General features: G+C 47.1%; 1 pseudogene; it reads left to right on the top strand.

Annotated features, from left to right (window-relative positions):
* LOC147726367 (uncharacterized) overlaps nt 1–17,027 on the top strand; it is an 87,607-nt pseudogene extending 70,580 nt beyond the window's left edge.
* Nucleotides 17,028–21,629: the final 4,602 nt, after the last annotated feature.

Raw genomic sequence — 21,629 nt, forward strand, 5'->3', positions numbered from 1 at the left:
CACCACAGGATTATGCAGAGCCGACAGTTGGTTCCTACACAGTGACAACCCACGATAATCCCCCGCCGGGATGTGGAAACCATACAAAAAGCCGTTCCTCAACACCCCAGCGGAGACGTGATCAGGGTATTCATTTAGCCAGGGGATCATCGCCATGATATCAATGGGGGAAGGTGGTGGTACGCCATGGTCCCCATCAGACCTGCTTGGCCCCCCCTCTACTCCCAGTATCACCATTCTTGGCTCTGCACGAACTCTCGGGGTGCGAAGGATTTCCGCAACCTGCACACTCGTGCCTGAACTTACATGTCCCCTGAGGTCTCGTGCACTTGCCCCTGTTAAAATTCCAACAGACCCCTTTCCTACCCCCATTCCCGCCATTCCTTGGTTGGTGGTCACCAGTGGGGCTCGTTCGAAAGGGCGCCGCTGGCTGACGGCGGGAAGGCCCGGACCCATTCCCGCCAAGCGACGACGACTTCGTCGCGCCCGGTAGGAGCTGTTTCTGCCAAGATATCGAGTCGAGACAATCCCACGTCAGAGATGAATCGAACTCCCTGGCCTTACGAAACTTCATATCATAACCTATCCATTCATCACCTTCGTATGTCTCATAGAAATCCATTATTCGTGCCTGGTAGCAGGACAATTCAGTCAAAACCTCGGGCTCACGCTCCCCAATAATTGCAGTAAACATAGCAAAGGCCCTGGCCCAATTAGATATTGTCTCATCCACCCTGAAACCCGCCATCTTCGCTCGCCATACACTCGGGTGCCACAAGTCTTTTTGTGATTTAACATATTCCATCTTGCGGTGGTCGGTCAACAGGGAAAACATATTAACGTACTTATCAGTCCAGATCATCTCTTTTGTGGCCAGCGGTATATGCTGGACCACCTTTTCCCGTCTGGAGGGCAAAGACCCCTCCCTTGCCATTGGCAATGCATGCTAACCTGGCTCCATTGCTGTTCCCGCCGTTTTTTCCACACCAACTGCCGGTCCTCCTGGGATCACCTGTGGGGGGACACAAGGGAGATTCGCCTTCGCGGCATCTCACGACTGCCGCAACTGCTCTATTAGTAACTTGGCCTCCTCGGCCGTGTCTGCCGGTGCCGTAGCACCCCCTGATTTCTTACCAAGCCATGCGGCCAACTGGGCGGCCAACTCGGGAGGCATGTCTTCGTCGCTGGCGGGCGTAACAACAACCAGAATCGGTTGACATGCGTCTGGGACCGGTACCGGGGCCTCAACTGGAGCGACCGGGCTTGCCGGGGGTACCTCGGGAATCGGGACTTCCCCCCCTGCCGCCCTATTTCTGACCCTTCTACCTCGCCCCGCAGGGATAACGCCCGGCAATGCAGGGCCTATAACTTTCTTCGGTCTACCCGAATTACTCATCGCTGCCATCTGCTTCTTCATACTTGCCATGTCCTTTATCAGCATTCGCAGCATCTGGTCAGTCCCAGACTTCTTTCCGGCCTTCTTGCCAGGCATCGTTCAATGGATATCCGATCCTTGTTTGCTGAACACGGTCCTGGATCCTAAGGCCGAAGTTCTGAAAGAGAAACGCAAAAGATTACAAGTTCTCAAAAATTGCTCCTTGTTCCGTCGAGGGCTCACGTGCAACGAGGGGTGCAGCTTCCTAGCACAGGAACAAGAGGATGCTTCTTCGGATTGCTGACCCTTTTATTCCTCTTCGGGAGGGCGTGTACCCTCCTCCGGTACGCCTATGGGGCGTGGCCAACGGTGTAGGTGTCTAGGACAACCCCTCTTGGGCGGGAAAAGGCGCGCCCCGGCTACGCCGCTTCGGGCATACCAGCCGTGACACGCCCCCCGCACAAAATGGTTTCCCGGGAGGATCCAGGCCCCCGACCATACGTTCGGGGGGACCGAGTGGTCGCCCCTTTCCAGAAGTAAACAATTTTCTGACATTCGGAGACAAATGTTTTACAACAGAATTGTTTTAAATTTATTAAAAAATATCAAAAGGTATAAAAAAAGACCGTTTTTTATAAGAAAAAAAACATAGTTAAGATTGTGGATGAAGCATTTAAAGTGAAAAATAAATTGTTTAGTTTAGTAACGAATTGAATTCGTACACTTGATAAGATAATCAATGTGTTCAAATCAACATGTAAGTGGAGGAGAGTAATTAATCAAACTAATTTCTGTGATGTTTTTTCTGGAGAATGGAAGCATAGTTCAAGTTCTGAGCCATATTTTAATGAAGAAAGTTACTTTCAAGATAATGATTTGGTGCATGCAGTTGACACCAGTGGTCGAGCACATGAGGTGAAGGATGGTTGTTCGGTTGAAAAAGAAGAGATTGTGTCTCGAAATACAGAAGAGGTGTTAGCAAATGAAGTTTTAGGGAGATGTCCTGAGGCTCCAGTGTATACATGGAATTGTAGTAGTATTTGTAGTGTTCGACAGGAATCAATTGATTTGTTTTGCAATTTCTTACGGACATATACTAAGAAAAGTGTGAAACAAAAAATGAAAATTTTACAAGACTTAGGATCTTGTAGACTGAGAGAAAAAACGGGTTTGCAAGGGCATTCATTGGCTTGTCTTTCAAGAAAAGTATGTCAGAGTGTTTTTCATCATTTTAGGATGTTAGCAGTGCATCATAATAAAGTGAGGAAATTAGTGAGAAGGTTGTACTATGCAAAAAGTCCAGCACTTAAACTAAAACAGTTAAACAGTTCTCTTTTGCATGGAACTGAATTAGATGTCAAAAACATTTGTGATGAAATTGAGTCTTGTTACTTTGGTGAAAAAGAGGTCAGTACATAAATTGATACACTAATAGAAGGTAATGTAGCAGAGAATGAAGAGATTTTAAGTACAGAAAATTTTGAAAATAAAATTATAAAGTTTAAAGTCAATTCAAGTGAAAGGCCTAATTTTTCTTGTGTTTGTTGTCGACGAACTCATTATAAGCATCAGACTAGATTAGTTGATTTATAAGTAAAAAGCGAATGGAAAGAGGCGACCATTCGGTCCCCCCGAACGTATGGTGGAGTACCACGATCCCCCCGGGAAGCCATCTTGGGCGGGAGGCGAGTCTCGGCTGGTATGCCCGAAGCGGCGTAGCCGGGGCGCGCCTTTTCCCGCCCTGGAGTGGGTTGTCCTAGACACTGACGCGACCGGCCACGCCCTCGGAGGCAGGCGGGGGCGGGTTTACGCCCGCCCTGAAGACGGATAAAAGGAGCAACAAGCCAAGAAAGCATCCTCTTGTTCCTGTGCTCTGAAGCTGCACCTCCCCGCTGCACGTGAGCTCGAGTCGGAACGAAGAGCCAATTTTGAGCGTTGTAATCTTTCTTTTTTTTTTACAGATATCTTCGTTTGAGAATGCCAGGCAAGAAGGTCGGAAAGCGGGTCGGTACCGATCAGATGCTCCGCATGCTCATAAAGGAGGTAGCCGATTTGAAAAAGCAGATGGCGGCTAAGAACGGGGAGGGAGGACCGAAGAGAGTCAACGGACCAGCTTTGCCAGGAGTGATCCCTGGTGGAAGAGGCAAGAGGTCCAAAAGGGGGGCACTTGGGGGGGAAACCCCGGTTCCCGATACCCCACTCGAGGAGCCAACCCCGGTTCCGAAGGAGGGGCATCCGATCCCCGTAGTGGTCACCCCCGTGACCGGGGAAGATATGCCTCCCGAGTTAGCGGCACAATTGGCAGCGTGGTTGGGAAAGGATAGTGAGGGCACCACGGCTGACGACGCCCGTGCAGTAATGAGACAACTGCGGGAATCTAGAGAGGCTGCGATGGCACCATCTTCTGTTACCCCGCCAGTTCCGGCGGCGGAAAATGCAACAGGCCCAAGTTCGGCGGCAAATGCAGCATCTGGTTCAGGTAAGCGGCCATTGCCGATCGCGGGGGAGGGGTCTGTACCTTCACGAAGGGAGAAGGTGGCTCAGCATGTTCCACTGGAAATTAAGGAAAAGATTTGGGCGAATAAGTATGTGAACATTTTTTCTTTGCTTACCGACCATTACGAGATGGAGCATGTTAAGAGCCAAAAGGAGCTCATGCATCCGAGTGTTTGGCGCGCAAAAATGGCCGCCTTTAAGGTTGATGAAAACATTGGTACTTGGGGCAGAGCGTGGGGCATTTTTACCTCCATCATGGGCGAGCGCAGGCCCGAGTTACTGACCGAGTTGCCTATTTATCAGTCACGTATAATGGAGTATTCAGTATCGTACGGGGGCAATCAGTGGTTCTGTTATGACAATATTTTTAGAAAAGCTAAGGAACACGACCCAGTTCTGACTTGGGATTGTTACGACTCCGTTTCATGGCAAAAAATGGAGAGTTCAGGAATGTTAAAAGTGCCATTGTCAGGGAGTAACGGGGGTGAATATTCCCGCCAATTCTCGGGGACACCCTTTCGGACGGGTGCAGGTAACGAGCACCACTCGAAGCCGAGTGGCAACGCAGGTAAAAGGGGGATTTGTTGGAATTTTAACAGAGGGAAATGTACGAGGCCCCAGGGGTCATGCAAGTTCAGACATGAATGTGGGGGGTGTGGGCAGCCATCCCATCCTGAGTCCATGTGCAGAGCCAAAACGGGTGATAACGGTGGTAGGGGAAGCGCCAAACAGGTCTGAAATAGTCCGAGGGGCGCCTTTACCTACTCCGATCGATACCATGGCAATGATTCCTTGGCTCAACAAATACCCGGATCATGCTTCCGCTGGGGTGTTGCGAAACGGGTTTTCATATGGTTTCCGCATCCCAGTGGGGGATTTTCAGGGTGTAGCAAACTGTAAGAATCAACTGTCGGTCTTGCAGAATACGTCGGTGGTACAGGTAAAGATTGGGAAGGAGGTGACTCGAGGTCGTGTCACCGGTCCATTTGATTTGCCACCGGTTGCTAACTTTGTTTGTTCCCCTCTAGGGGTGGTCCCCAAGAAGGACCCGGTGAGTTTCGGCTGATACATAACTTGTCAGCCCCACGTGGTCTTTCCGTGAATGATGCGATAGACCCGGAAGTGTGTTCGGTGCGGTACGCATCTTTCGATGAGGCCGTCGCCATGTTGAATCGCCTGGGGCCCGGGGCGCTGATGGCAAAATCAGACATCGAGTCAGCGTTCCGGTTGCTCCCGGTACACCCAGACGATCAGTGTCTCCTTGGTTTCAGGTTTCAGGGTCGCTATTACATGGACAGATGTATGCCAATGGGATGTTCTATATCTTGTGCCTATTTTGAAAAGTTCAGTTGTTTTCTGCAATGGGTCTTCACAAAGAAGACGGGTTTTCAACATGTTATGCATTATCTCGATGACTTTCTGTTCCTGGGGGCAGCCGGGGATCCAGAATGTGGACAGGCTGTAAATGAATTTTGTGTCTTAATGAACCAATTTGGTGTGCCATTGGCGCCAGGTAAGACCGTGGGTCCCTCGACTTCCCTCGAGTTTCTGGGGATCGAGCTCGACTCGGTAGAGGGTTGTTTTCGATTACCAAGAGAAAAGGTTTTGAAATTCAGGGCATCCCTTGAAACATGTATTAGGGAGACTAAGGTAAAACTGCATCAATTGCAACAAGTGGTGGGCCAGTTGAATTTTGCCCTGAGAGTAATGCCGATGGCCCGCCCCTTTTCCCGCTCAATTGCACAAGCCATGGTCGGCCTGAAGGAGGGTCATCACTGCACGAGGCTCTCGGCAGAGGTTCGCCAGGACATGCGCATTTGGTTGGCATTTCTGGCGGATTTCAATGGTCGAATTGTCTGGAACAAACCGGCGGTGTCCTCTGAGGAGCTGGGGCTGTGGACAGATTCGGCGGGGAGTATAGGTTTTGGTGCCATATTCGGCACACAATGGTCGGCTCAAAAATGGCCGTCATGGTGGCACAAGTGCGGATTGACGAGTAACATTGCTTTTCTCGAACTTTTCCCTATTTTGGTGGCCCTGAAAACTTGGCCTGAGGGGTTCCGGGATCACTCTGTGGTGTATTGGTCTGACAACATGACCGTGGTTGAGAGTATCAATAGGCAGGCAGCACGTTGCAAATGGATGCTGAGACTGCTTAAAGAAATTGTGTTATTGTGCATGCAGTTGAATGTGCTCTTTAGGGCAAGACATGTCCCGGGGGTACTGAACCAAGCGGCTGATGCGCTTTCTCGTTTCCGTATGCAGGCCTTTTGGGGTTTTCTGCCCACAGCGGACCCGGTGGCGGCACCCTTTCCCGAAGCTCTCTGGTCTCTCGGTGCCCCGAACTACAGAACCTCGTGGGAGAGAGTTTAGCACCCAGGACAAGGAAGGCATACGAAGGGGCGTTCCGTTCCTATTGGTCCTTTTTGGGTTCTGCCAGGGGGAAGCTTTGGGGCCAGGAGGAGCTTGTCGTAAAATTTTTGCTGTCTTTACATCAGGCAGGCAAATCAGTAGCTACGGCCCAGAGGCATCGGGCCGCTATTTCCTTTATGGCAAGGGCTCATGGGATCCAGGACCCGACAGCGTCTTTTGTGGTGCAGAAAGCGCTACGTGGGTGGCAACGCCTTGAGGGTCGCAGAGCAGATGAGAGGCACCCGATAGGTCTGGATAGGTTGGCCCTGTTATTATCCGTACTCCCTGCAACGTGTTCATCACAGTATGAAACAGTGTTATTCCGAGCCGCTTTTGCGCTAGCATTCCATGGTGCTATGCGGGTAAGCGAACTAGTGGCGAAGAACAAGCAGGATACGATGGGGGGACTGTGCCGAGAGCACATTCAGGTCAAGGGGGAGACGATGACTGTCTCGTTTATTAGGTCCAAAACCGATCAGGGTGCGATTGGGGACTGCATAATCATACAAAGGATTCCCGGGTCTTCCATGTGCCCTGTGGTTTGCGTAGAGGAATATTTAGCGCAAAGGGTGGCATCATGGGGGGGGACTTGTTGAGACACGCTGACGCCACCCCACTGACGAGGTTTCAGTTCCAGCGGGTGCTTGCGATGTCGATTTCTGCCGCGGGCTTGAACCCCGGCGAGTTTGGGACCCATTCCTTTCGGATAGGGGCTGCTACAGAGGCTACAGCCAGGGGTCTGAGTGTAGAAGAAGTAAAACGTGTGGGGCGTTGGTCCTCGAATTGTTATAAAAGGTATGTGCGGTTGCACATGTTGTGAAGCTGTTATGATGTACTCACGCTTCTTGTTTTTGTTTGGTTTTCAGTTGCGCAAGCCTACGAGGCGGGGCGGACTGTGCAGTCGACCCGACACCTGGGGACCAGCGGTCAGACATCACCGGCTGTGAAAAAGGAGGTGTGGGTCGTGGGCCACTCATACGTGAGGCGTGCCGCGGACGTATTCAAAGCAGGTGACATGATTCACGTGGCTGGGGAATACGGGTACAGTGTGTCCTTCTACGGAAAGGGCGGGCTCTGTATTGACCAGTTTCAATCCTTTTTCGAGGGTTTGTTAGGGCGGACAAGGTCACCGCCGTCTATAATCATAGTCCATCTTGGGGGCAACGATTTGGTGGCCACTGGTAGACGACTTCTTCTTGAGGCAATGCTTTCCACAGTAAGTTGGTTGGCAAGAAGAGTTCCAGGGTGCACAATTGCATGGTCCCATATGATCCCACGAAAAGTGTGGCGGGGGGCTATTTCGGTTTCTGCTCTGAATCATTCAGTAAGGAAAATAAATAACAAAGTGAGTAGATTGTTTCGTTCAAGTACACTGCATTCTGTTTCGCATGGTTGTATCAAAGGGGACAGTATGTATTTGGGGGATGGTGTTCATTTGTCCCGGGTGGGGAATGAGTTACTCATAGGAGACCTCATAGCTTGGTTAAAGAGTTTATAACATGACCTTTAGGCAGGAGTGGTTGTGGGGGGTCCGGATAGCCGGTCAACTATCCAGCCTGTGGCGGTAAGGTCATGATCGGTGAGCAGTAATTGGAAGATCCCTATGGGGGGGGCGTCACCCATTACGGATGGGAGCGCTCGGGGGAGGTGGCCATTGGCCCCTCAACGGGGAGGCGGTCCCGTCTAAGGATAGGCCGCCAGAAGGAAAGGAAAGGTGGTCAAGGCCCCTTCCTGGATAGGAGGGGCTACGGGCCCTCCTGGGGAATTTCCCGGGGCCAGGACATCTGCGACGGCAGATGGGTAAGTTGTGTGGGGTTCGGGAGGGGGTTTACGCTACCTTTTAGACACCTCACACGAGTCCTAGGACGACCGTTAAATGGCGTCGAGTTCATTGGGGCCCCCGTCAAGTTCAAGGGAAATTGGTAGATGCACTTGAGGTACGCCTCTGTGTGGTTGGTCCCCTCACAAGTGAGGGTGGTATTTCTGGTTTAGGGATCTGACACCGGTTACGACCTTGCCGTTGGCCCTTAACGTTAGGATGTACAATTTCAAGTCAAATGTTTTGTAGGATGTTAGTTCGGCTAGGAGAACCTTTGTATTAGAGATCTGTTAAGGTTAGCCAAACATCGTAATGTGGAAATGAAATTGTACATAATATGAAACTGTTATTTTAATGTTTTGATTTTGTTTCATATTTTAATAAATACGGCCGGGAGGGTCACTCCCTCCCGCCTTCCAAAAGTTCAGAACCGTTTCCGGTTTCCCATCCTTGGGGATTGTGTTGAGAGGGGGTGGCGGGTATCTCAGCCATATGGAAAGGGGCGACCATTCGGTCCCCCCGAACGTATGGTGGAGTACCACGATCCCCCCGGGAAGCCATCTTGGGCGGGAGGCGAGTCTCGGCTGGTATGCCCGAAGCGGCGTAGCCGGGGCGCGCCTTTTCCCGCCCTGGAGTGGGTTGTCCTAGACACTGACGCGACCGGCCACGCCCTCGGAGGCAGGCGGGGGCGGGTTTACGCCCGCCCTGAAGACGGATAAAAGGAGCAACAAGCCAAGAAAGCATCCTCTTGTTCCTGTGCTCTGAAGCTGCACCTCCCCGCTGCACGTGAGCTCGAGTCGGAACGAAGAGCCAATTTTGAGCGTTGTAATCTTTCTTTTTTTTTTTACAGATATCTTCGTTTGAGAATGCCAGGCAAGAAGGTCGGAAAGAGGGTCGGTACCGATCAGATGCTCCGCATGCTCATAAAGGAGGTAGCCGATTTGAAAAAGCAGATGGCGGCTAAGAACGGGGAGGGAGGACCGAAGCGAGTCAATGGACCAGCTTTGCCAGGAGTGATCCCTGGTGGAAGAGGCAAGAGGTCCAAAAGGGGGGCACTTGGGGGGGAAACCCCGGTTCCCGATACCCCACTCGAGGAGCCAACCCCGGTTCCGAAGGAGGGGCATCCGATCCCCGTAGTGGTCACCCCCGTGACCGGGGAAGATATGCCTCCCGAGTTAGCGGCACAATTGGCAGCGTGGTTGGGAAAGGATAGTGAGGGCACCACGGCTGACGACGCCCGTGCAGTAATGAGACAACTGCGGGAATCTAGAGAGGCTGCGATGGCACCATCTTCTGTTACCCCGCCAGTTCCGGCGGCGGAAAATGCAACAGGCCCAAGTTCGGCGGCAAATGCAGCATCTGGTTCAGGTAAGCGGCCATTGCCGATCGCGGGGGAGGGGTCTGTACCTTCACGAAGGGAGAAGGTGGCTCAGCATGTTCCACTGGAAATTAAGGAAAAGATTTGGGCGAATAAGTATGTGAACATTTTTTCTTTGCTTACCGACCATTACGAGATGGAGCATGTTAAGAGCCAAAAGGAGCTCATGCATCCGAGTGTTTGGCGCGCAAAAAAGGCCGCCTTTAAGGTTGATGAAAACATTGGTACTTGGGGCAGAGCGTGGGGCATTTTTACCTCCATCATGGGCGAGCGCAGGCCCGAGTTACTGACCGAGTTGCCTATTTATCAGTCACGTATCATGGAGTATTCAGTATCGTACGGGGGCAATCAGTGGTTCTGTTATGACAATATTTTTAGAAAAGCTAAGGAACACGACCCAGTTCTGACTTGGGATTGTTACGACTCCGTTTCATGGCAAAAAATGGAGAGTTCAGGAATGTTAAAAGTGCCATTGTCAGGGAGTAACGGGGGTGAATATTCCCGCCAATTCTCGGGGACACCCTTTCGGACGGGTGCAGGTAACGAGCACCACTCGAAGCCGAGTGGCAACGCAGGTAAAAGGGGGATTTGTTGGAATTTTAACAGAGGGAAATGTACGAGGCCCCAGGGGTCATGCAAGTTCAGACATGAATGTGGGGGGTGTGGGCAGCCATCCCATCCTGAGTCCATGTGCAGAGCCAAAACGGGTGATAACGGTGGTAGGGGAAGCGCCAAACAGGTCTGAAATAGTCCGAGGGGCGCCTTTACCTACTCCGATCGATACCATGGCAATGATTCCTTGGCTCAACAAATACCCGGATCATGCTTCCGCTGGGGTGTTGCGAAACGGGTTTTCATATGGTTTCCGCATCCCAGTGGGGGATTTTCAGGGTGTAGCAAACTGTAAGAATCAACTGTCGGTCTTGCAGAATACGTCGGTGGTACAGGTAAATATTGGGAAGGAGGTGACTCGAGGTCGTGTCGCCGGTCCATTTGATTTGCCACCGGTTGCTAACTTTGTTTGTTCCCCTCTAGGGGTGGTCCCCAAGAAGGACCCGGTGAGTTTCGGCTGATACATAACTTGTCAGCCCCACGTGGTCTTTCCGTGAATGATGCGATAGACCCGGAAGTGTTTTCGGTGCGGTACGCATCTTTCGATGAGGCCGTCGCCATGTTGAATCGCCTGGGGCCCGGGGCGCTGATGGCAAAATCAGACATCGAGTCAGCGTTCCGGTTGCTCCCGGTACACCCAGACGATCAGCGTCTCCTTGGTTTCAGGTTTCAGGGTCGCTATTACATGGACAGATGTATGCCAATGGGATGTTCTATATCTTGTGCCTATTTTGAAAAGTTCAGTTGTTTTCTGCAATGGGTCTTCACAAAGAAGACGGGTTTTCAACATGTTATGCATTATCTCGATGACTTTCTGTTCCTGGGGGCAGCCGGGGATCCAGAATGTGGACAGGCTGTAAATGAATTTTGTGTCTTAATGAACCAATTTGGTGTGCCATTGGCGCCAGGTAAGACCGTGGGTCCCTCGACTTCCCTCGAGTTTCTGGGGATCGAGCTCGACTCGGTAGAGGGTTGTTTTCGATTACCAAGAGAAAAGGTTTTGAAATTCAGGGCATCCCTTGAAACATGTATTAGGGAGACTAAGGTAAAACTGCATCAATTGCAACAAGTGGTGGGCCAGTTGAATTTTGCCCTGAGAGTAATGCCGATGGCCCGCCCCTTTTCCCGCTCAATTGCACAAGCCATGGTCGGCCTGAAGGAGGGTCATCACCGCACGAGGCTCTCGGCAGAGGTTCGCCAGGACATGCGCATTTGGTTGGCATTTCTGGCGGATTTCAATGGTCGAATTGTCTGGAACAAACCGGCGGTGTCCTCTGAGGAGCTGGGGCTGTGGACAGATTCGGCGGGGAGTATAGGTTTTGGTGCCATATTCGCCACACAATGGTCGGCTCAAAAATGGCCGTCATGGTGGCACAAGTGCGGATTGACGAGTAACATTGCTTTTCTCGAACTTTTCCCTATTTTGGTGGCCCTGAAAACTTGGCCTGAGGGGTTCCGGGATCACTCTGTGGTGTATTGGTCTGACAACATGACCGTGGTTGAGAGTATCAATAGGCAGGCAGCACGTTGCAAATGGATGCTGAGACTGCTTAAAGAAATTGTGTTATTGTGCATGCAGTTGAATGTGCTCTTTAGGGCAAGACATGTCCCGGGGGTACTGAACCAAGCGGCTGATGCGCTTTCTCGTTTCCGTATGCAGGCCTTTTGGGGTTTTCTGCCCACAGCGGACCCGGTGGCGGCACCCTTTCCCGAAGCTCTCTGGTCTCTCGGTGCCCCGAACTACAGAACCTCGTGGGAGAGAGTTTAGCACCCAGGACAAGGAAGGCATACGAAGGGGCGTTCCGTTCCTATTGGTCCTTTTTGGGTTCTGCCAGGGGGAAGCTTTGGGGCCAGGAGGAGCTTGTCGTAAAATTTTTGCTGTCTTTACATCAGGCAGGCAAATCAGTAGCTACGGCCCAGAGGCATCGGGCCGCTATTTCCTTTATGGCAAGGGCTCATGGGATCCAGGACCCGACAGCGTCTTTTGTGGTGCAGAAAGCGCTACGTGGGTGGCAACGCCTTGAGGGTCGCAGAGCAGATGAGAGGCACCCGATAGGTCTGGATAGGTTGGCCCTGTTATTATCCGTACTCCCTGCAACGTGTTCATCACAGTATGAAACAGTGTTATTCCGAGCCGCTTTTGCGCTAGCATTCCATGGTGCTATGCGGGTAAGCGAACTAGTGGCGAAGAACAAGCAGGATACGATGGGGGGACTGTGCCGAGAGCACATTCAGGTCAAGGGGGAGACGATGACTGTCTCGTTTATTAGGTCCAAAACCGATCAGGGTGCGATTGGGGACTGCATAATCATACAAAGGATTCCCGGGTCTTCCATGTGCCCTGTGGTTTGCGTAGAGGAATATTTAGCGCAAAGGGTGGCATCATGGGGGGGGACTTGTTGAGACACGCTGACGCCACCCCACTGACGAGGTTTCAGTTCCAGCGGGTGCTTGCGATGTCGATTTCTGCCGCGGGCTTGAACCCCGGCGAGTTTGGGACCCATTCCTTTCGGATAGGGGCTGCTACAGAGGCTACAGCCAGGGGTCTGAGTGTAGAAGAAGTAAAACGTGTGGGGCGTTGGTCCTCGAATTGTTATAAAAGGTATGTGCGGTTGCACATGTTGTGAAGCTGTTATGATGTACTCACGCTTCTTGTTTTTGTTTGGTTTTCAGTTGCGCAAGCCTACGAGGCGGGGCGGACTGTGCAGTCGACCCGACACCTGGGGACCAGCGGTCAGACATCACCGGCTGTGAAAAAGGAGGTGTGGGTCGTGGGCCACTCATACGTGAGGCGTGCCGCGGACGTATTCAAAGCAGGTGACATGATTCACGTGGCTGGGGAATACGGGTACAGTGTGTCCTTCTACGGAAAGGGCGGGCTCTGTATTGACCAGTTTCAATCCTTTTTCGAGGGTTTGTTAGGGCGGACAAGGTCACCGCCGTCTATAATCATAGTCCATCTTGGGGGCAACGATTTGGTGGCCACTGGTAGACGACTTCTTCTTGAGGCAATGCTTTCCACAGTAAGTTGGTTGGCAAGAAGAGTTCCAGGGTGCACAATTGCATGGTCCCATATGATCCCACGAAAAGTGTGGCGGGGGGCTATTTCGGTTTCTGCTCTGAATCATTCAGTAAGGAAAATAAATAACAAAGTGAGTAGATTGTTTCGTTCAAGTACACTGCATTCTGTTTCGCATGGTTGTATCAAAGGGGACAGTATGTATTTGGGGGATGGTGTTCATTTGTCCCGGGTGGGGAATGAGTTACTCATAGGAGACCTCATAGCTTGGTTAAAGAGTTTATAACATGACCTTTAGGCAGGAGTGGTTGTGGGGGGTCCGGATAGCCGGTCAACTATCCGGCCTGTGGCGGTAAGGTCATGATCGGTGAGCAGTAATTGGAAGATCCCTATGGGGGGGGGCGTCACCCATTACGGATGGGAGCGCTCGGGGGAGGTGGCCATTGGCCCCTCAACGGGGAGGCGGTCCCGTCTAAGGATAGGCCGCCGGAAGGAAAGGAAAGGTGGTCAAGGCCCCTTCCTGGATAGGAGGGGCTACGGGCCCTCCTGGGGAATTTCCCGGGGCCAGGACATCTGCGACGGCAGATGGGTAAGTTGTGTGGGGTTCGGGAGGGGGTTTACGCTACCTTTTAGACACCTCACACGAGTCCTAGGACGACCGTTAAATGGCGTCGAGTTCATTGGGGCCCCCGTCAAGTTCAAGGGAAATTGGTAGATGCACTTGAGGTACGCCTCTGTGCGGTTGGTCCCCTCACAAGTGAGGGTGGTATTTCTGGTTTAGGGATCTGACACCGGTTACGACCTTGCCGTTGGCCCTTAACGTTAGGATGTACAATTTCAAGTCAAATGTTTTGTAGGATGTTAGTTCGGCTAGGAGAACCTTTGTATTAGAGATCTGTTAAGGTTAGCCAAACATCGTAATGTGGAAATGAAATTGTACATAATATGAAACTGTTATTTTAATGTTTTGATTTTGTTTCATATTTTAATAAATACGGCCGGGAGGGTCACTCCCTCCCGCCTTCCAAAAGTTCAGAACCGTTTCCGGTTTCCCATCCTTGGGGATTGTGTTGAGAGGGGGTGGCGGGTATCTCAGCCATATGGAAAGGGGCGACCATTCGGTCCCCCCGAACGTATGGTGGAGTACCACGATCCCCCCGGGAAGCCATCTTGGGCGGGAGGCGAGTCTCGGCTGGTATGCCCGAAGCGGCGTAGCCGGGGCGCGCCTTTTCCCGCCCTGGAGTGGGTTGTCCTAGACACTGACGCGACCGGCCACGCCCTCGGAGGCAGGCGGGGGCGGGTTTACGCCCGCCCTGAAGACGGATAAAAGGAGCAACAAGCCAAGAAAGCATCCTCTTGTTCCTGTGCTCTGAAGCTGCACCTCCCCGCTGCACGTGAGCTCGAGTCGGAACGAAGAGCCAATTTTGACCCACCCACCAGCCCCTGAGGACAGCTAGTTGTTTTGAATAAAGTTTGATGTGGTAACTCTATTTCTTGCAGGTTGTGATGATTGTCGTGATATTTTTGAATATGCAATAAAGATGGTCACTTTCAGTATGTTTTGCAAATAAAGTATTTTGCACTAGTGTTGATCAGTAATCATGCTTGTAATAAGTTATAATTATTTTTGTAATTTAGTAATTTAGGTAGATTTGTCGTATTTATTGTCGGGCGGTAAGGTCATGATCGGTGAGCAGTAATTGGAAGATCCCTATGGGGGGGGCGTCACCCATTACGGATGGGAGCGCTCGGGGGAGGTGGCCATTGGCCCCTCAACGGGGAGGCGGTCCCGTCTAAGGATAGGCCGCCGGAAGGAAAGGAAAGGTGGTCAAGGCCCCTTCCTGGATAGGAGGGGCTACGGGCCCTCCTGGGGAATTTCCCGGGGCCAGGACATCTGCGACGGCAGATGGGTAAGTTGTGTGGGGTTCGGGAGGGGGTTTACGCTACCTTTTAGACACCTCACACGAGTCCTCGGACGACCGTTAAATGGTGTCGAGTTCATTGGGGCCCCCGTCAAGTTCAAGGGAAATTGGTAGATGCACTTGAGGTACGCCTCTGTGCGGTTGGTCCCCTCACAAGTGAGGGTGGTATTTCTGGTTTAGGGATCTGACACCGGTTACGACCTTGCCGTTGGCCCTTAACGTTAGGATGTACAATTTCAAGTCAAATGTTTTGTAGGATGTTAGTTCGGCTAGGAGAACCTTTGTATTAGAGATCTGTTAAGGTTAGCCAAACATCGTAATGTGGAAATGAAATTGTACATAATATGAAACTGTTATTTTAATGTTTTGATTTTGTTTCATATTTTAATAAATACGGCCGGGAGGGTCACTCCCTCCCGCCTTCCAAAAGTTCAGAACCGTTTCCGGTTTCCCATCCTTGGGGATTGTGTTGAGAGGGGGTGGCGGGTATCTCAGCCATAAAGATAAATTATAATGAGTGGAAGGATTTTGCTACTTATTTGTTGGTTGAAATTTTTTTTGATTTGGGCTCTGATCAACGTATTTGTACATATTGCTATAATAAATTAAATGAAAATAAAATGCCTGCTAGAGCTGTTCATAATAATATGGAGTTGGTAGACATTCCTTCTGAATTGATGGATTTAAATACATATGAGTCTATTCTGATTCAATGTGTGCATCCTTTTCAGGCTATTGTTCGCTTGGAGCCTAAGACTGGGAAATTGCCTCCTTCAGATTTACAAAGAGGATTAAAGGGAAGAGTTGTTAATTTGCCTCTAGATTTTAAGGAAAATATTGATATGATTGGTGTTGAAAAAGTAGAAGAGGAACCTCTGGTTATTCTAGTTGATGGTGTTCCGATGAAAATTAAGAAAATCTGGCAAGAACTAGTGGATGTTAGGAAAGTCAAGAAGACAATGTTGTATTTGGTAAAAAATAATCAGTACTATAGAAATGTGTATCTGGGAGAAGAAGAAACAACTGTAGAAGAGGACACTGATGTCTCTGCTGGGCAAATAGAAAAAGTTGATGTCTCTAGAAGTGAAGAAATTTATGAACATTATAGTGTTCATCCATTGCATTCCAAAGAAGTAATGGGGAATGCTATTGACTTGTTTCAGATGAAAAAAGCCGAAGGAAGTCCCATTAGTGTATGGGAAGAAAGTTTGGAAGCTCGTTGTTTTCCACAGTTATTTCCAACAGGTGAAGGTGGACGATATGACGACCAACCTGTTCAAATTCCTGCATCTGAATACCGGACTTCAAGATTATGTGCAAAAGATCCAAGGTTTTGTCAATGCATTCCATATTTGTTCCATCTACTGTTTGAGAGTGAATTGTCTGGACTTTCCTATGCAGTAAACCATATACTGAAAAGTAGAGCACATCTACATAATGTTTCGGCAAGGAATTTTATGGATAAAGTTAAACTGCAAGACAGTGTTTTGGAATCTCAGCTAATTAATCTCATGGCATGTCAGCGTGGTACTAACGAGTATTGGTACCGTCGTCATGGGGAATTGAAATGTATGCTAAGAAACTTAGGAACTCCTACATGGTTCCTCACTCTTAGCTGTGCTGAGTGTGCTTGGGAAGACTTACTTGAATTTCTACGAGAGGCAAATTAAAACATTGAAAATATTGAATACAAGGCACCTGGAGAACTGTGCTCTTTGGATCCAGTTAATGTATGCTGGTATTTCAATCATAGGTTTGAAGCTATGATGTCTTTTATTACAAACAAAAAAAATCCTCCGCTTGGAGAGGTGTTGGATTTCTTTTGGAGAAAGGAGTATCAAGCAAGAGGTGCTTCTCATATACATATGCTGCTATGGATTAAAGATGCACCAAAATTTGGAACAGATTCAGATGAGAAAGTGATGAGTTTCATTGAGCAGTATTCTACATGTACTGTTCCGAAAAGTACAGACGAAAACAATTTAAGACGGTAAGTTTTACGCTTTCAAACCCATCGTTGTGGGAAATACTGTCGTCGAAAATACAAATCCAAGGACAAGTTCTACACGAAATGTCGTTTTGCATTTCCACGTCCAGTAACATCGAAAGGAAGAGTCAACAATTTGATGTCTTCTCTGCGACATACTGTGACAAGGAAATCACCCAAAAATACAAACAACCTAAAAAGAAATGAGGAATCTAAATACATAAATGACTACAACCCAGTCATTTTGTCCATGTGGAATGCTAACATGGCTATTCAATATGTGGCTGACAACTCTATTGCTGTGGCTCGATATGTGATGTCTTACATCACAAAATCAGAAAGAACGGAACTGAAGGAAATGTGGGAGGAAATTTCACATGAAAAGAGTCTAAGCAAGAAATTATACAGTTACAGTCTAAAGATGTTGTCGCATCGAGAAATTGGAGCGTATGAATGTTCTGATCGGTTGTCATCAGCAAGTCTATATGCCAAATCTAGAACCATCATTTGGGAGAGTCTAGGTCTTGCCGCAACACGAAACCGAATTTTGAAATCTGTACAAGAAATGGAGTATTTGGCGGAGAAAGAACAAGACAGTACAGATATTTTTAAGACAAACATGTTGGATACATACTATCCAAATAGAAGTACTCACCTTGAGAACTCTTGTCTCTATGAAGTTCTGCAAACCTACACTTTTAAAAGGAACATCACAGAAGACATCAATAAAGGTGTATATGCTGTAATTGGATGTGAAGGCTGTTTAGTAAAACAAAGAAAAGGTCATTTGATTAATCATCGAAAATTTAGTTGTGATTCTCCAGACAAAAGAGAATTTTATAACTTAGCACTTTTACAACTCTTTAAACCTTGGCGTAGAGAAGAGGAACTACTTGGAGATTTTCTTACTTATGAAGATTTGTTCAATGCAACCAAAGATACCATAGAATGTCCTGTTTTTTCAAGTTATCTGCAAATTTTGAACGAGGAAATACAGCAAGAAGCTACAATTGCAGCAGAGATTGCTAGAGACAGTTCTCAAGACAGTCAGAGGTCTGCTTCATTGAGTCAGGATCCAATAGGAGGACCAATTATATAAAATGAAGCTGCCACTGCCATGGATGAAGTTGAAAGAGCCATGGAACAAGCTCAGGGGGATGGAGTTGACTTAGAAGATTTGGAAAAAGAACTAAACGTTGAACAGGGACAAATATATGACCAAGTCACACAACAAATTGAGCATGGTTTATCACATGAGAAAAAAGAGTGCTCATGTACATCATTTGTGCCTATCCGACTATATGTCAGTGGAGAAGCAGGAACTGGGAAAAGTTTCCTGATTAAAGTGATTGCAACATATTTGCAGAAAAAAACGGAGTCATCGCTCTCTTGTGTTGTTACTGCTCCAACTGGGTTGGTAGTACACAACATTAAAGGAATTACTTTACACCGCCTATTGATGCTGCCAGTGGAGCATGATAACAAATTACAATACAACAAGCTATCTGGAGAAGCTTGTTGTGAAGTTTCAAGAGTACTAAAGAAAATGAAACTTCTTATCATTGATGAAGTAAGCATGGTATCAAATGTAATGCTTGCGTTTGTGCATTTAAGAATGCAAGAAACTCTTAAAACAGACTATGATGTGTTATTTGGAGGCAGACACATCATTGTTTTTGGACATTTACTGCAACTAACTCCAGTGAAAGGACAGCCATTGTTTAAAATGCTTACGCATGAAGATACCAGGAAGTGCTTAGGAAGCATTGGAAATGTTAACATATGGTTAAATTTCAAATATGAAGAACTACTTCAAAATATGCGACGGGCAAAGGATGAAAATTATAAAAATATTCTACAAGATATAAGAATTGGAAAACTAACTGAGCATGGCAAAGAAGCTTTACATGGACGATTAATTTTAAATTTGTTTCCAACACCAAAATGTTAAAGTTGGAAAATCAAGAGATTGTGAAACTGGAAGCTTTTGATAAAATAGAACATGAAGGAGCCACTATTATTTTGTCAGAAAAATTGAAAACAAAATTGGATTCTTTGGAGAAGACAATATCTAAAACTGCTGGTATGGAAAAGACTCTGTATGCATCTTTAAATTGTCGTATAATTTTACGACGTAATTTACATGTGGAAAGAGGTTTAGAAAATGGAGCAATGGGTCATGTTGTGGATTTTGTGAATTACCGAAATAGAGATGGAATTGAAATTATAAAAATTAAATTTGATGATATTGAAGAAGTACAACAAATCAGTTGTTGTTCTGCTCGCTTTTTGCTAGTGAGAGATTCATATGTCCGCAGAAAACAGTTTCCTGTTTCTTTAGCATATGCAGTAACTATTCATAAATCTCAAGGTTTAAGTGTTGATACTGCTTTGGTGAATATTGGAAATTCTGTGTTCAAGGAGGGCATGGCATATGTTGCTTTATCTCGAGTCAGAACTTTATCTGGATTGTACTTGATTGATTTTGATGAGACAAAGATTAATGCTGATCTAAATTGTGTAAAAAAATATAATAGGTTAAGAAGAGAGTATGCTCCAAATTTACCTCAATATCCTCTGTTTGAAAAGCGTGTGGTAGGCCGAAAAAGAAGAAATGAGAAAAATTGTAGTGAAGTTGTAGCAAAAAGAAAAAAAGTAGATGAAACAGTAATTGTAAGCAGAAAGGAAATGGATTCAGTTAAAGATGTTGTTGGATTTCAGTTTGAAAATAGTTCTGGTGTCAACTGCTATGCTAATGTAGCGGTTAATGTTGTTTTCTTTCTCCAAACTGTAAAAGAACAGATTGCTGAAAATTGTGATCAAACACTTTGTTGTTTATTAAATTCTGTGTTTGAAAATGTATCAGTGATAGAACAAAAATACAAAGTGTTTCTGAAATTCGAAAGGTTTTAGACATATGTTCTGGTCTAAATCAATTTTCACAGAATATTCAGCAAGATTGTCAGGAATTTCTAATGTATATGCTTGTTGTTTTACAAGATGAAGGAGTAGAAAATCTTTTTGGCCTTTCTTATAAATGGCAACATGACTGTGACAATTGCTCCTTTTCAAGTAGTACTACATTATACACTGAAAGATTTATATATTTGACTTTACCAGACTGCAAATCAGTTTCTTTTAATAATCTAGTTAGAGCAGCAAATGAAAATATGGTTTGTAGTCAATGTAAATCTAAAATGCTATCAACTTTATTTTTAATAAGATATGGACAGTATGTTATTTTAATGTTCCAACGATGTAGACCTGATGGGACTAAATTGACAACATTAATTAAAAGTTTTGTGGCTTCTCAATTATCAATTTCAGGAAGAACCTTTACAACTGCAGGAATTATTTACCATGATGGTCCTTCAACAACTGTGGATGGTAGCTGTGCACTGCTCTAGGTTTATCCTTTGGTTTAAGGCGTAGGTCGTGCTCCTATGGATACTCCCTGCTCGGGAGTATGTGAAATAACTGAGGATTGCGCTGGCACTATAAAGTGCAAGTGTCTCCTAGGGCACTGACTGATGTGTGCTGAATTTGTCAGCAAAGTTGTGAACAATAAAGTTATCAACAAAGTCTGTTTTCTTTTTCAACTCTCTTAGGTATTTTATTCATACTCGTTGAGGTTGTCATTTGCAGGTTTCATAGATTTTTTCAATCTGAGGTTATATATATTCAACAAGTGTTTTTTATATCCAACTTATTTTTCAAATAAGTAAAAAATACATTCCATACATTCCAATGCATAACGGCCGAGGGGCCTTCATCAGGGAAATCTGTGGAACAAAGATTGTATCCATCACTGAATGGTAAATATAAATCAATGCACAGTGTGAAAACAAACAATACGACATTTATCAAACTCAGACCTGATAAATTATATACGACCACAATAATAGGATTGTCACAAACGTATTTGTGATACCTGACACTGGTAATAGTAGATACAACGTAATCCTTAATTTACGCGCTAAGTTGTTACTAACTTTCTGGGGTATGCGTCTAGATCTATCGCCTCTGATCTCAAACCAATGTACCATAATGCCGAGAACGGTTTTAAGATAACGTGCCTGAAGATGACGCGTTTATTAAAGTACATGTCTCGGTGTTTAATAAGCAGCGCTTGCGTATTAGGCTATACGGGTTCAAAGTTGACTACAACATGAATGCTGAGAACGGTTTTGAGATAACGTGCCTGAGGTTGACGTGTTTATTAAAGGACTCGTCTGAGTGTTTAATTAGCAGCGCTCGCGTGTTAGGCTGTACGCATTCAAAGTTAACTACAACATAAATACTTTTACGCGCGTAAAAGTTCTTACCGGGAATGTACTGTTGTCAGAATTCTAACCGCGCTGGGTACGACTGCTCTGACCGCGGCAAAGTCGGCGTGTGACGTGTATGGGTTGGGCTATGTTTATAAAGTGACGCACGCCTCCATTAAAGGGCCAGACTATGGACTAATCTACTAAACGAATTCTCAGTGTCTACGAGGTTGAGATTTGAATCTCTGATAGTCATAAGGTGGTGATTAAGTTTGTATACCAAAATGTTAAAAAAACTGTGTAATGCACAGCACCATAATAATACTTAATGTATGTCTAGA

Source organism: Lissotriton vulgaris, chromosome 3_1 (genome assembly GCF_964263255.1).
Source record: "Lissotriton vulgaris chromosome 3_1, aLisVul1.2, whole genome shotgun sequence".
NCBI classification, from domain to species: Eukaryota; Metazoa; Chordata; class Amphibia; order Caudata; family Salamandridae; genus Lissotriton; species Lissotriton vulgaris.